Source organism: Camelus dromedarius, chromosome 30 (assembly GCF_036321535.1).
Source record: "Camelus dromedarius isolate mCamDro1 chromosome 30, mCamDro1.pat, whole genome shotgun sequence".
NCBI lineage: Eukaryota > Metazoa > Chordata > Mammalia > Artiodactyla > Camelidae > Camelus > Camelus dromedarius.
This window is the reverse complement of record NC_087465.1, coordinates 11,173,564-11,187,788: the sequence shown is the minus strand read 5'-3', so window position 1 is coordinate 11,187,788 and position 14,225 is coordinate 11,173,564.

Below are 14,225 nucleotides of genomic sequence, written 5' to 3'. Positions count from 1 at the left end.
CCATGGGGAAAGGCCACTCCCACTGCTTCTGGTGGCCATCTCTCTGCCCAGGGGCTGTCAGGATGTCTGCACTGTACCAGTTGTGAGGTACAATCTGGAGTTTTTCCTGACTGGGTAGCCCAGAAGTCTGGTTCTTGAGCTCTTTTGGAAGTTCTTTTGTGTGTCTCAGAGACTGCCTATCTGATCTCCAAATCCATTTTCTTTCTTTTGTGTGTACCAAAGTGTCCCTGAGCACTTTTCTCCCTTCCCCGGTCTCATTGTCTCCCTCACTGCTTTTACATCAGCACGTAATAGCTGCTAGGGAAACCTCTTAGCTCCCAGCTCCCTCCTGATGCCTTCCTGTCCTCACTACATTGGAGCTGGACTGGCTGCATTTTAAGCCCTTAAATGTGACTTAACATTAAGTATTGATGTCTCCTTGATGTGGACAAAACTCTTCAAGCAGAGACAAGAGGGGTCCCTAATACTCTTGTTGGTGTTGTTGGGCAAACAGATTGCATTACCAAAAAGTTTCATTCAGAAAAGATCTTAGAACCATCCTGTTGATGTTTGGACTCAGTGGAAAATTGAAGAACACTGGGGAAGTTGCAATGTGCCTGTTGTGTATTATAGTATTTCAAATTGTGTTTATAAATAAACCCAGAAGGAAAAAATTTTAATGTCAACATAAGGCAGGAAAGAGACGCAAGGACTTTAAAAGCCACTGGTATATGTTTTTCTACAGTGGTTAAAAACCTGTGCCCGTTTGCGTTGAAGAGAAGGAACATCTGCTGACAATTTGGGACGGTGATAATATGGCGGCCCTGGAGCATTTCACACTTACTCAGACAACACGGTGCTTTTATCTCTCTAAGTAACCAGTGTGTGTCCTGTTGAGCAGTTGCTTTGAAGGTAGTCTCTGTTCCCTTGATAGCTTTGTGTTTTCCTCTATTTTAGTGTAATTAATACGCTCAATATAAACAGCTAAACCTTCAAAAAGATCTGTCTGCCTCGCAAACACTACATTTCCAATTACACACTAAATTAGGCACATGATTGAGCACGAACACTAACATTTTCCAACAGGTGGTGAATAGGCACTTTCCATTCATCAGTTCAGTGGCACCATTCTGGCCAAATCGCCATGCTCTTCGGACATACCAAGAGTTTTTAACCAACTTAAAAAAATATTCCTTTAACGGAAAGACGTAGGAGAATGAAATGTCTAATTCTAATCCAAGAGTACAGAGGAGAGCAGGGGTTAGTATTGCCATGTGTAATGGAATTTTGTGTGTGTTACAAAAATATATAAATCTAAGTCTACCCAAGTAAATTTAGTATTGGACTTCTGATGTTCAGAATCAATCATTCTTAAAAGACTTTGACAAGGTACTGTAAGGTTTTATTTCTCTTTCAAACATCAGATTCTTGACTGTCACTTTGGGAGATAAAAGTAAATGCAAATATGATCTCGGTTCTTAAAATTAATCATATTTGCGTTTGCAGTTTTCATTGTTTATCACACACTCCTATGAAGAAAGCAAAGTGAAATGACTAAACTTTGAGGAGATGCCAAGATGAAGCTCATACAGGCCAATGATCATAGCTGAGACACATTCTATCAGGATTCTGGGATTAATACACCTGCTTCTATGAACAGCCCTCATCACAAGTTCATGTCTGGCCAAGCCAAAGCACTTAAAATTTACCAGGCACAAATATCTTTCTGATAATCATACAGCAATTTTGGAGGAGTATCTTGAGGTAAAAAGTACTTTCACAGGCCAAGTATTGAAGTACTATCTAATCCAGCGGGTGTGGCACACTATTCAGAGGGAGCAGAGAGGGAGAGGAGAAAAAAGTTTCTGGCATATCTTATGTTTTACGAGGTACAGTCCAGGAAAAGGTTATGAGCCAAGGTTGAGTGACTACAGTGTGTGTATTTAGGTAGTTCCAGACTCTAACAAGCATTCCCTACTTACCCTATTTGTGCTGACAATACGGTGGGAGGAAGAAGCAGAGGGCAGAATATGCATGGCTGAATGATGATGGAGCAGATTTGGTACCCAGTTCTGCTAGTGATGTCTCAGCGAGCACTGATTACTGAGTGTGTCTGTTTAACCTCCTGATTTCTCTTGGGCTGTTAGAAAAGGTAGACTCAAGATGCAGTTGTCTCCCCCGCAGCTTTTGGACATACTGTTATAATAAAATTACTTTCCTCCATGAGAAAACTATGGGACAGCTACACAGTATGCTCTCTGAAATCTATTTTTTCTTCCTAAATTTCTTGCTTCCAGCAGACAATTGTCAAGTCACCAAATAACTAAAATTAATATAACTTCATTTATATATCAGTAAAATAAAATAAAGTGACTCATAAATTATGTATTCACTCAAGAAGTCATGAGCATAGTGTTTGTTAGAACCAAAAAAAGATGGGCATTTGGAAGGGGACTTGATCCAAAAACCTTAAAGCTCTGATTTGTTGAGAACTAAATCTGCATCCATACAAGGTTCATAGCAAGATGAATCCATTGTGGATGTGTGAACATAGGGAGCTCAGTGGGTAGAATAAAACAACTACAACAACAACAACAAAGTAAAAACAAATTTCCAAAACTTGACAAAGTCAGGATTCTTTACATTTCAAAGGGAGCAACCCAAGTGTATGAGAGTTTTCCTAGGAAGCGAGAGACGTCTGGTCCAGCCCTAGCTCCAGTGTTTGTTACATTTGGAACATTGGGAAAATGGTTCAGCCTGGGAGGTGTCACAGGGGCATCTGACAAGGCAAAGGGCTGTACATGAGGAGGTTTTGATGATTGTTTCAGCTATAAACTCTGTATTGCTTTTTCAGATGAGGGCCAGACAAGACATGAAGTATTTTCCAGGAATGGACACAACACAGTTCTGGCATCCTGCCATCCTGCCATCCCACCGGGTGCCCTCATCACCAAAACTACAAAGTACTGAAAACTTAAGGCATATGGAACCTCAGAGGTTAGTAGCTTATAAGAAGCAGAACAAAATTTGCGAAAAGAAGAAACTATCGATATTGGAATATGCTTTTTAGCCTTTAGAATTCTCGATCGAAGGGGAAACAGAAAGCATCTATTTTAGTAAAAGACTTGGGGAGAAAAGGAGATTTATATGTCCCAAACTTATTGAGAATCTACCTTTTTATTTATCAGATTTTCTATTCAGTGCATTTTCTGACAAGTCATTAACAGTAACTTGCATTTTAGCAGTTGTAGTCTCTTTATCCAATTCATGTGCTCTGATTGTTAAGAATTTCTCTTTTACTCTTTCATGGATGAATATATTTGCTGATTGGGTCTGAACATTTTCAGATGTAAAACCACAACATCAGATGATGGGGCTTAAAATAATTGGGAAAAGTAATGTGTTAAATAGTTACTATACAGCTGTCTTATATTTGTGTTGGTGGGATAAGTGAGTGTAAAGGCTGGTTAGGAACCATGGAGAGCCAGCAGGTTTTTATTCAATTAAGAGAAAGCATATATGTTTATTTCTGTGTGTGTGTGTGGGTTTCATAAAGCAACATTTAAGAATTAGGTGTTATTTTTCTTTCTGACTTCTTCACTTCACTTCCTTAGCTCTAGAGAAAAGAGGGAAATAGTGAAATAGCCTTGGCACTTCCTCACGCTGACATTCTGTAAAGTTCTCACCCATTCTCACTTGCTATGGGCTGTTTTTCACTAAGGTGTTTGTTGATAAATGCTAAAGGTATTATGGTCCTGAGGGGGATCTGCATCTTAATTGGGGCCTCTTCAGGATTTCAATGCCTTCAAAGCTCTAAGAAATAAAACTCGAAGGCAGAAATGTAAAACATTGTATCTAAAAACCATATGTCCTATAGATTCTAGCTCAGTCCAATTATTAGGAGGGTTTTATCCTTTTCAATAAAAAGGACTCATTAAACGTTCTTCCAAATGTAATTTAATTTTATTGCTTTTGCAAGTCTTGTCATACATAAATAAGCAAATCAAAAAACTCTTTGTCAGACTGTTCTTATGTGTTGACTTAGAAATAAGGTCCAGGTAATTGGAACAGACAGCCACTTTTACAGATATTTTTGAAAGGAGGGTTCCAAGACCTTCTCGAATCACACACACGGAGGTGAGCAGGAGAGGTTTAACCCTGTGAGCCAGTTGGCAGTGTAGCCTTCAATTATTTTTTGGTTATCAGCCATTTCACTTAAAATGGGAGATATGTTACTTTTCAAAAAAATTTTTTTTCCTTTAAGTAATGAGATACCTACAGTCAAACTTTCTGATGGAACTATTTCACTGAAGGATTCCCATAATTAAAGACTAGGTGGAAAAAGAATCAATGCTAAGTGTAACTGAAGTCTACCTTTGAAATTACCCACTGGAGTAATTACCATAAGCGTGTAAGTTGGAGCCACTACAGTCATGCTCACGAAGGGGAAGTGACTGTAAAACACTGGCTTGTTATACTGGCTAATTTGTACCCAGTGCTCCAAACTGTACTTTCAACGTCGTTACGGAATATGAAATTAATGTCAATGGCTGAAAAATTCAGTTGCTGACAGTTGTAGATCAGGGACAATGGAGAATTAAAATATAATTAATGAGTTAATTAAGACGTCAGCAGAAGTGTTTTGTTAATTCAAGGATAGTTAATGCAGTCATCGTCCTCACACATTTTAATTTTTAATGGAGAAACACTGATCTCTAACAGCTAAGATCTCTGCTTTACAACAAGTGTGAAATCGTTCTTGCAGGAAGCTGGACGGGCACTCATGTTTAGCGCAAGTCACCCAACACAAGCAGGAGAGCAGAAGAGAAGACACGGATCAAGGAGCCTTTCTTGAAGGCTCCTTGAAGTATTTAAACACTTGTCATCTTCCTGTTTTGCATTTTTTTGCATGGTTCACTCTTCCTTGGCTAACTTTATAATTTTCAGTGTTATCATGCTATTTATTGAGCGTTCATGGGCCTTTGGCAAACTGAATAAGCTGTTTGGCAATAATACTCCATTGTCAAGGACATTTTGCAAATGTGACTAAGTTTCCACCTTTTAAAGACACCAGTTCTCTGAGAATGAATCACAAAGGAACTCAGGAAAACTCAAAGAAGTGGTGATGGCTGAAACAAAGGTTGCAAACAGAAAGATCCTGTTGCCCTCTCTCCCTTGTTCCTGCCCCCACGCCCTCTTCCCAGCCATATTCACATCCACTTTCTAACCTGCAGCCTCCAAGGGGTTTGCCTCATGCTGTGAGAAGTTAGTGGTAGGTAATTTATTCAACCACTATTTGGCCCCACCCATCAAGTGATTGACACTGTAGGAATTCCCAAAGCTGGTGAAAACATTTTAGCTTTGGAAAGAGAGTTCCCTATCATGTGGTAGAAACTAGGTTAAAGTTGAAGCAATCAAAGAAAAAGGATTTTATTAAGGCCTATATGTGTAAATGGTTGACTGATGATGACAAACTTTTTCAGGTATGATCGTCATCATTTAATGTCAAAAGGGTTCAAAGATTCCTTCATGGCAGCTTTATATTTAGTATATATATATTTGTTGAAAAATGACTAACAACTGGAATAAATTCAAGAATACATCAAATAAATTGTTTTTAATTATCATACCATCCATATACAGGTAATAATCGTATCATCCATATGTGCATAAGATATCAACATGCATATTTGTAAGCCATATACAATCTATTTAGTCTTTAGGGAACACTTGATATATTTGTGGATTCTTTGACTCTGCAAAAATTTGGAATTCTCCAATTTCATTCACCTCAAAGATGACTGCGACTAAGACCAATAGGTTAAAAACATTGGCTTGGATGATCAGCCCTTTAGGATGTGACAGTATATTTGGGCAAGAAGATATAGATAAATCTATTGACATCCATAAATAGTAGAGGGTAGTGACTTAGGCAGCAAATCAGTGGTATAAATGGTAAGGGTGGTTGGATTTACAAGGAGACTGTCTTGAGCTGGTGTGGATGAGAAGATTTTACAGAAGAGATTTGGGCAGGAACGGAGGCTTGAAATATGAATAAAGATTAGCTTGGTAGAAAGGAGGCATGAGGGCATTTGCAGCAAGAAGCAAAAATGTACTTGATGATAAGCATCGTCCCAGTGGGGGTGTGAGATTGCAGAGCTAGAGGGAAAGCGTGTTATTAGGCATCCCATGTGGGTTATTGGTAGGCGTGCTTTAAAAAAGTAACTTGCAGTCAGAATATTGTTAGTGAATGACCAAAAGTGACTTTCTTATGCGAAATAGCCAGGAGGAAAGGGGCGGCATTAAAACGGAAGACTCTAGAATTTCCCTTAGCTGTAACGCTCTGAAGTCCGGGAGCTCTTCAAGTCTCCTTGCTCGTGGCCGCTGTTACACCGCAGTGGATAATCTACATCTGTCTGCATCCTGCAGGACTGAGACAGGAAGAAAAATATCAAGAACCCTAAAATGATGCTAGATATTCTTATACCTAATTCTATTACTCATCATTTTTTCATGAAGGCACAAAGCTCAACTTTGAAAAAGTATGGTCTTGATTCAACTTTGGTGGACAACAAGTTTAAAGAGCTCTGAAGAGATGACAGCTTATGTCTCAGTGATCCCTGCTGGATGGAGGGAGGGGACAGAGGAGCGTGAATTAGAAGCTGTGAGCTGCAGTGGAAAGCAGGCTGGATTTGAGAGGAAGACCGGAGCTGGGGTGGGTCAGAGAAATGGGCCTCTTGTTTACTTGGCAGGAGATACTGAGGTTTGGGGAGTAATGAAAGCTTCTGAGCAGGCAAGTATCATGATGAAAGCAGGAATTTAAGATGATGGTTCAGAAGCAGGGGTGAGGCATAGGAAAGATCAGGAGCAGCTAGAACAGTCAAACAGTTGCTGCAAAGGACTAGAGGTCTGTAGATGAGCATGGATTTGGCAATGATAGAGATGAAGGAAAAGAAGAGAGGGGCTCCAGAGATAATTCAATGCAAGATTGGCAGGATTCAGTGCCTCTTTTTCCCATGACATGGAGGTGATGGAGGAGTAAAAGATTATTCAGAAGTTTGCAGTCTGGAGAAATGAGGTTATGGCTACAGTACTCGTATCAGAGGAGAGAAGGTAAGATGAATAGATCAGGGTACAAGGGGGAAAGATGCGTTTGGGGCTGGATGTTTTGCATGTGAGGAAAACAGCAGAGATACAATAGGAAATCCTTGAAGGATAGTAGGAGACCAAGCAGAGGTCAAAAAGGGAGGAGGAGCTGAATTTTTAAGACTTTCCTCTTCACCCTGGAAATAGTTTTGTTTCTGTTTTTGTTTTTGTTTTTTTAGGATAGAATAGATTATAAAGGAGAAATTAAACAGGAGATGAGAACATTTAAGCGCTTCATGTAAAATTATGAAACATGGTTTTCTATTTGATACAATTTTCTTTCATTTATTCATTCAACACATGACAGAATGTAATGACAATCATTTTTTAACATTTATCTGTCCAAACTGGAGCCACGTCAGAAGGCTCCCTGAAGAATTACTGCTGGGGAAGAAATCAATGGCATCTACAGAGAGAACAAAGATGCAGAAGATATGAAAGGCAAGGGGAAAGGAGCAAGAGAGACATGAAGGCACGGAAATTGAGACAAAATGAAGCATGAGAAATGAAAAGAATAGGCACTGAGTCTCTCTAATGGCTCCAGCAGGGGAAAAAAGCTATATTTGCTTCTTGCTCTTAAATAAATAGAACATTTTCCCATTAACGCCAATATGACTCACAACGCGCATTTCATGTATCTTGTAATTTTCCTACACGCTGCAAAGACAACACGGTTGAGCTAATACTAGACAAGCCTTACGTGTAATTATAGGCTGCCGATAGCATTTCTAGCACAATATATTAATGAAAGCCAGTTATTTAATTATGGCATAATATCATAAAAAATTTTTATAGTCACTTGTTAAAACAGACCAAAAAAATTTTTTTTTACCAAATATAGCTGAGGAGCCATAGAATTATGATGCAAGTGGATGCCTTCGCCAGGGCAGAGAAACAGCTTTTCCTGTCACTAAAAGGACAAACTGTAATCCATCTGCCATGTATAATTTGACAATCCACGATGCTTAAACAGTAGAAGGGAAAGACACGTCTTCCAAAATTTCCCCCGGAGGAGGAGGTTTTCAGCAGTTCCCAATTACTCTCCAGGCTGCGCGTCTCACTTGAGACATCTGCTCAGCAGTTAGTCAGGAAAACCTGGGACACAGGAGAGCAGAGGTGTGCCTCACCATTGTTGTTGGCCTTAGAGCAGCCAGTTCTTAGAACAGGAGCCAACCGCTAAGAATCAGGTGTGCAGTTTGGCAGTGCTGGCTGGTGTGCCAGTCTGTGTCCCCAGACCTAACTTTTGTGCACATCAACTTCTGAAAGGATAATCCTGCTAAAGTTCAAGGTGAAGAAATCCACTGTGAAGTGAGTCTGTGTTGGGTAAGGAGCCAAAGATCTTAACACGTTCCTACTGATAATAGAAGAATGAGAAGCATATCGTGCCTCAGATCTGTGTTTCCTGCAGATAAGGGTGGCTTTCCCTGGAGCCACTTCAGTTCATTACACTTACTAAACCTACTAAAAGGTCCATCCTGGCCCTGGTTCAGATTACACAAAGTGGTTCTCAACAAAGACCTGCTTGAGTTACCACGTGGATGGTTTCCCAGGTAGGGATGATTTCAAGGAGAAAAGAAAGAAAAAAAAAGAAAAAGAAAAAATTCCGCTTTGCAGATTCTGGTTCATCTTCTGAATTATTGAGAAACAGGGATAAGATTCAAGACTAACTTTTTGTGAGAAGACAGAGAACTATAAAAGGTAAAAATAATAGCATTGCTAAGGGGAAAAGAACCAGATGAGGGCTTCAGGCACAGCGATGGAATTGTTCAGAACCAGCATGATCCATAAGTCTCCTTTGCAAACAACCAGGAGACCTAATTAGGGAGAGGACCAAAGGAAAATTGCAGTCAAATGTAATGTGGGATCCTAGATTGGATCCTGGAACAGAAAAAGGGCACTAATAAGAAAATGGGCCAAAGCTGAATAAATTCTGTAGTTTTGTTAGCAGTTTTTGTACCAGTGTTAATTTCTTGAGTTTGATCATTCTGCCCTGGTCACACATGACATTAACATCAGAGGAGGCTGGATGAGGAGTACATGGGAACTTTCTATCTTAGCTTTGTAATTCTTTTGTAAACCTAAAATTATTTCAAAAAAGCTCCAATTAGTTCAGTAGAAAAAAAATCAGTCACTGAGCTCAGCACTCTGCCAGTGGAGACCCACATCAGTGTGATAATAGTTCTTATTTTGAACTATTGTGGAATTATAGAATTATTATAAAATTATAGAATTTCAACTATTATACAAGAGATATTCATGTCAATTTAGTCTTTTTTTTTTCTCATTTTATAAATGAGCAAACCAAGGCAAGAGCTGTGAAGTCACTTCCCCAAGAGCCATCATTTCATTCAATGCAGAGCTGTGGAAAGAGCTTAAGCTCTATGCCTTTTTGGCCAAGGTCACAGGCACACCCTAAGGAGGCTTTGCAATCAGCAACCAATCCCTACATGGGATATGAGCATCTAATGTATTCAAAGCACAGTGCTCAACTCTGGAAAGATGTGGGCTCTCATTCTCTGCCTCCACGCCCATGTCTTTGTTTGTAGCTATATTCCCTCAAAATTATCACAAAATAGTTGGGGACACATGTGAACCACTCACCAAAAATTTGTATAATTTTATTTTTATTGACGTGTAGTTGATTTACAATGTTAGTTACAGGTGTACAGCAAAGTAATTCAGTTACACACATACATACACACATATATATACATTTCAGATTCTTTTCCATTGTATGTTATTATAAGAAATTGAATATAGTTCCCTGTGCTATACAGTAGGTCCTTGTTGTTTATCTATTTTATATATAGTAGTGTGTATCTGTTAATACCAAACTCCTAATTTATCCTACCCTGCCCTTTCCCCTTTGGTAACCATAGTTTGTTTTCTATGTCCACAAGTCCATTTTTGGCTTGTAAATAGAATTTGTATCATTTGCTAACCAAATCTTTAAAACCATTAGTAGTAAATATTTCAAGTTAATTGAACAATATTGATAATAATCATAGAAGGATGTAGTTTATATGGAAATTTTTATATTACTAAATTCTCTTCCTAAAAACCTAATCCTATGATGTTCCTCCATGTATCAGCTCTGGCAGAGTACAGAACTCTGACATGTCAGGAGAGCAGAGAAAATATGGAATCAGTTTGTTACCAGCAGGTCCTCCTTTTTGGTGAATTTAATGTAAAAGATTATGGTGGTAATGGGAACGGGCTTGCAATCTTTCCTTTGGACAAGATCCATATACTCCTTTCCATCTTTTTTTTCTTTTTTTCTTTTCAGAGGATGTTATGTTAAGGGAAATCGAAGGAGATGGTTCATGTCAGAGACAATGTTCTAAAAGTACGATGCAAGTAAAAGATACCATCTGGAAATGGAACAAAGACCTTAAAAAAGAAAGAGGAACAGCCCACACAAACAGTGACATGAGCGAGTTTCTTGTGTTTCCATGTTTTTTAATTGTGGAAAATGTGGAATGAATGGATTGAAGGTGCCTCATCAGCGGCTTTGATGTCAGCAGTTTATATTTCTAAAAACAAGCCTCCCCGAACGAGCGAGACCTGACAGCAGATTTGCAAAGTGCACATTACCAGGTGCATAAACAAATTTATTTTACAACTTTTGTCAAAGTCAAATGCTCATAATTCCCACTTTTTTTCTTTTTGTCAAACTAAATGTTAGTCCAAGACCTTAGCAGACAAACCCCAGCTCACCATTAGGTCTTCAGTTTCTTCAAGTCCCTCTTACGTCCATCCCAGGGCACTAATTTAATGTGCGTTATGAGTTGCTTGACAATCTGGATTTTTCATTTGGACAGATTTCCTTGAGAATTCTAGAATAATAGCCAGCCTGGTACTCACTTCTGTAGTGATACATCGATTTTTCCCAAAAAGCAAATGTCAGTCTTATTATACTCCATGGAAAATCTTATGCTCTTTGAGGGCAGTTGCCGGATCTCCAACTGTTTTGTAACCCACATAGCCCTTGACAAAGTGTTTTCTCAACAGTAGGTGCTTAATAAATCTTAACTGACTGACTCACTGACTAAATGATTAAATGAATAAACGAGAGATTTGTGGAATGAGTTGAATAAATAATTCCGTATAAATCACTGTGAACAACGCCTGACATTGCTTTCCCAAGACAGAGACATCATGACTCAAAATCGTCCTTCTCAATGAAAAGGACACATACTCCTTCAAAGTCAGGAGGAGAAATGAAACAAGTTTCTGGCCAATTCAAGCCACACATTAAATTTGGTAAAATATATTTTCAGTTTGAAATGTACAAGTAATTCTTTCAGTGTTCCTGACATTCAGTCTGAATAAATAAACTAGAGCAAATAACCACCTGGTCTCGGGTCGCACGCCAGCATTCTGGTCTTCCCTCCCACTCTTCTTTGCCTCCTTCGTGAGCCTTTGTTCACAGTCCCTGCTTCTGGGAATGTCCTTTCTCCACATGGTCAACCACAAGCTCCAACCCATGTTCCAATGTCTAGAGCACATCCAGTCTTTGCTCTCCCGGATATTCTTGGCTGTATTGGACATATTGTTCTGCTTTGCCTTAGCCTTGTGAGAGTCTCTCAAGGAAAGTCCAGTATGTGTGGAATATTGACATCTTTTTGGTAGGTTAGTGGTGTAATAGGGAGGAACAGACCTGACTCCATGTTAGCTCTGTTCCTTTGGCTCTAACCCTGTGCTCTCTTTCCTGTGCTTAGTCATGCTAGCTCTGAAACTTTTATAAAAAAATTATTGCCTACAGCCTAAAATCTGCAGGATGGTGCATTCTCAGGGCTCTGACCTTTAAGGATATAACACTTTCCCATTCACAAAAGGATGAAAAGTTGCAGAATAGAAAATAACATTTCTCTTACTGGAGGCTTACAGGGACACCGTGACCTGACCTGTGTGGACAGCTGCAAGAACAAAGGATTCAGACGTCAAGAAATTTGCAATGACCAACCACACCTCCTCCTCTTTTTAGTATTAAAGGAGCCTGAATTCTAACTTGTGGAAGATGGTTTTCCAGGACATTAGCCTGTCATCTTCTTGGTCTGCTGGCTTTCTGAATAAAATCATTATCCCTTACTCCAGCACCTTGTCTTCTGATTTACTGGCCTGTCTTGAAGCGAGCAGAACGAGTTTGAACTCGGTAACAGTGGTGCCTCTCCTGACCTTCGTCCTACCCCCGGACCTCCTTGTCATTCCCGAAACCTGCCATGTGTGCTCCTGCCTTGGCCTCTTGTTATTTCTTCTGCCTCAAAACCCTTCCCCACCAAAACCACCCGGTCCGCTCCCTCACTCTGCTCAGGCCTCTGCCCATGTGTTCCTGGTGAGGACTCATCTGCCGACCCCACGTGAAAGCTCCATGTGAAAGACAGTCTTCTTTTTCTTAACTGCTGAATTCCCAGTGCCTGACACATGCTGGGCCCCCAATGAACAGTTTTCAAATAGATGGATTAATACCATATTACAGTTTCTTAGATTCATAAGGCATCTTAACATATTAAGCCAAGTAAAGGAATTTCCTAAACTTGCTTGACCATGCTAGAACACACTTTGAGAAATACAACTCCAAGTTATATGGACTGTTCTTCCTCCAGAGGTTACATAGAGTTTACCATAATGTTCTATAATTAATGTAATGACTATTACTTCCTCCTCGTCCAATTAGCTTGGACCTTCCTTGGATTCAGAGACCATGTGGGATATTCTAAGGCGTCACTGGTGCTTACACACACACTGCAGAATACACAGCAGGCACTCGGGTGACTGCTGATTGGTAAATCTTTCTCAGATGTGATAAAGCCAAGGTTCAGCAGAGATGCAAAGTATATCCTCCTATTATAAGTAAGTGCAGAAATTAAATAAAAAGAAAATCAATACTGAATTAACATTAATAAGACATTTCAGAAAGGAAATATTTACCTCTGTTGGCAACCAAATATATGCCGTCTTATACCTAATGCAATGAAAGATACCATCTCCTTGATGTTGGCTTGATTAGTTTAACAGTGGGAAGATGGATGCACCATTAAAAGAAAAGAGAAAGAAATTCATTCGGTGACTCTTACAAACACTTCTGTAGAAAATGGCCTTATTGATTGTTTGGGATATGAAGATTGGACAAAATATCTAGAACTAGGACTTGGAAAACAGAGACAAAACCACAGAGTTATAATAAAACTTTATATTTCAAACTGGGTATAATGTCACTATGGTTTTAGAGAGGCATTTTTTTTTCCAACTTTAAAGACATGGTAATGGCCCAGTTTCTATCCAGTAGAAATTAATCAGATGGGTACAGAGTTTCTCTTTTTCTTAAGAAAAGTACACAAGAGAATGGCCAGCCATAAACATTTAGTGAGCCAATGCTGGACTTTTAAGAGAATTCTGGTCTTCTCTTTTTTAGGCAATGACTCAACTAATTGCCCAAAGGACACACAAAGTACAATATTTTTATGACAGAAATTTTTTATTCTTTCACAGTGGTCACCAAAGAGAAAATTATTTCCTGGAAACATAGGCTCATAGAGTTATGTTTAAAGGACAGAAAATGCTACTGATTTTTGCTTTTATTCTAAAGTTTAAATAAACTAAACTTGTTTTCTTCAAGTAAACATAAAGATGTCTTTCCACATTTGAAAATCATCAATATACTTTAAAAATATTTTTACACTTAGTGTTACTGTAAATCTTGTACTTGGCAATAGAGTCACTGTCATAAATGCATACTGAAACCAAAGTTAAAAAATATGTATCTCCAAGAAGAGGAAGGCATGAACAAACATGTATTCAGAATACTATAATAAAATTATCTGTTCTTATTATTTATAAATGTGCTTATGATAGAACTCAGATAACGGACATTGTAGCTAATAATAATCCAAGGAAAGTAAATTATAGAGCAAATATATTTGTATGGATTTTATTTTTCATGTCTTATTTTACTTTTCTTTCATATGCTACCAAAAATAGTAATTACCAAACTACTTCTTTAAGACTTTTAATAACAACTCTATCTATATCTAAATACTCTATCAAAATAAGAAGATGCAACATAGAGAACAAGCTTCCTATTTTAAAGCAACAGACAA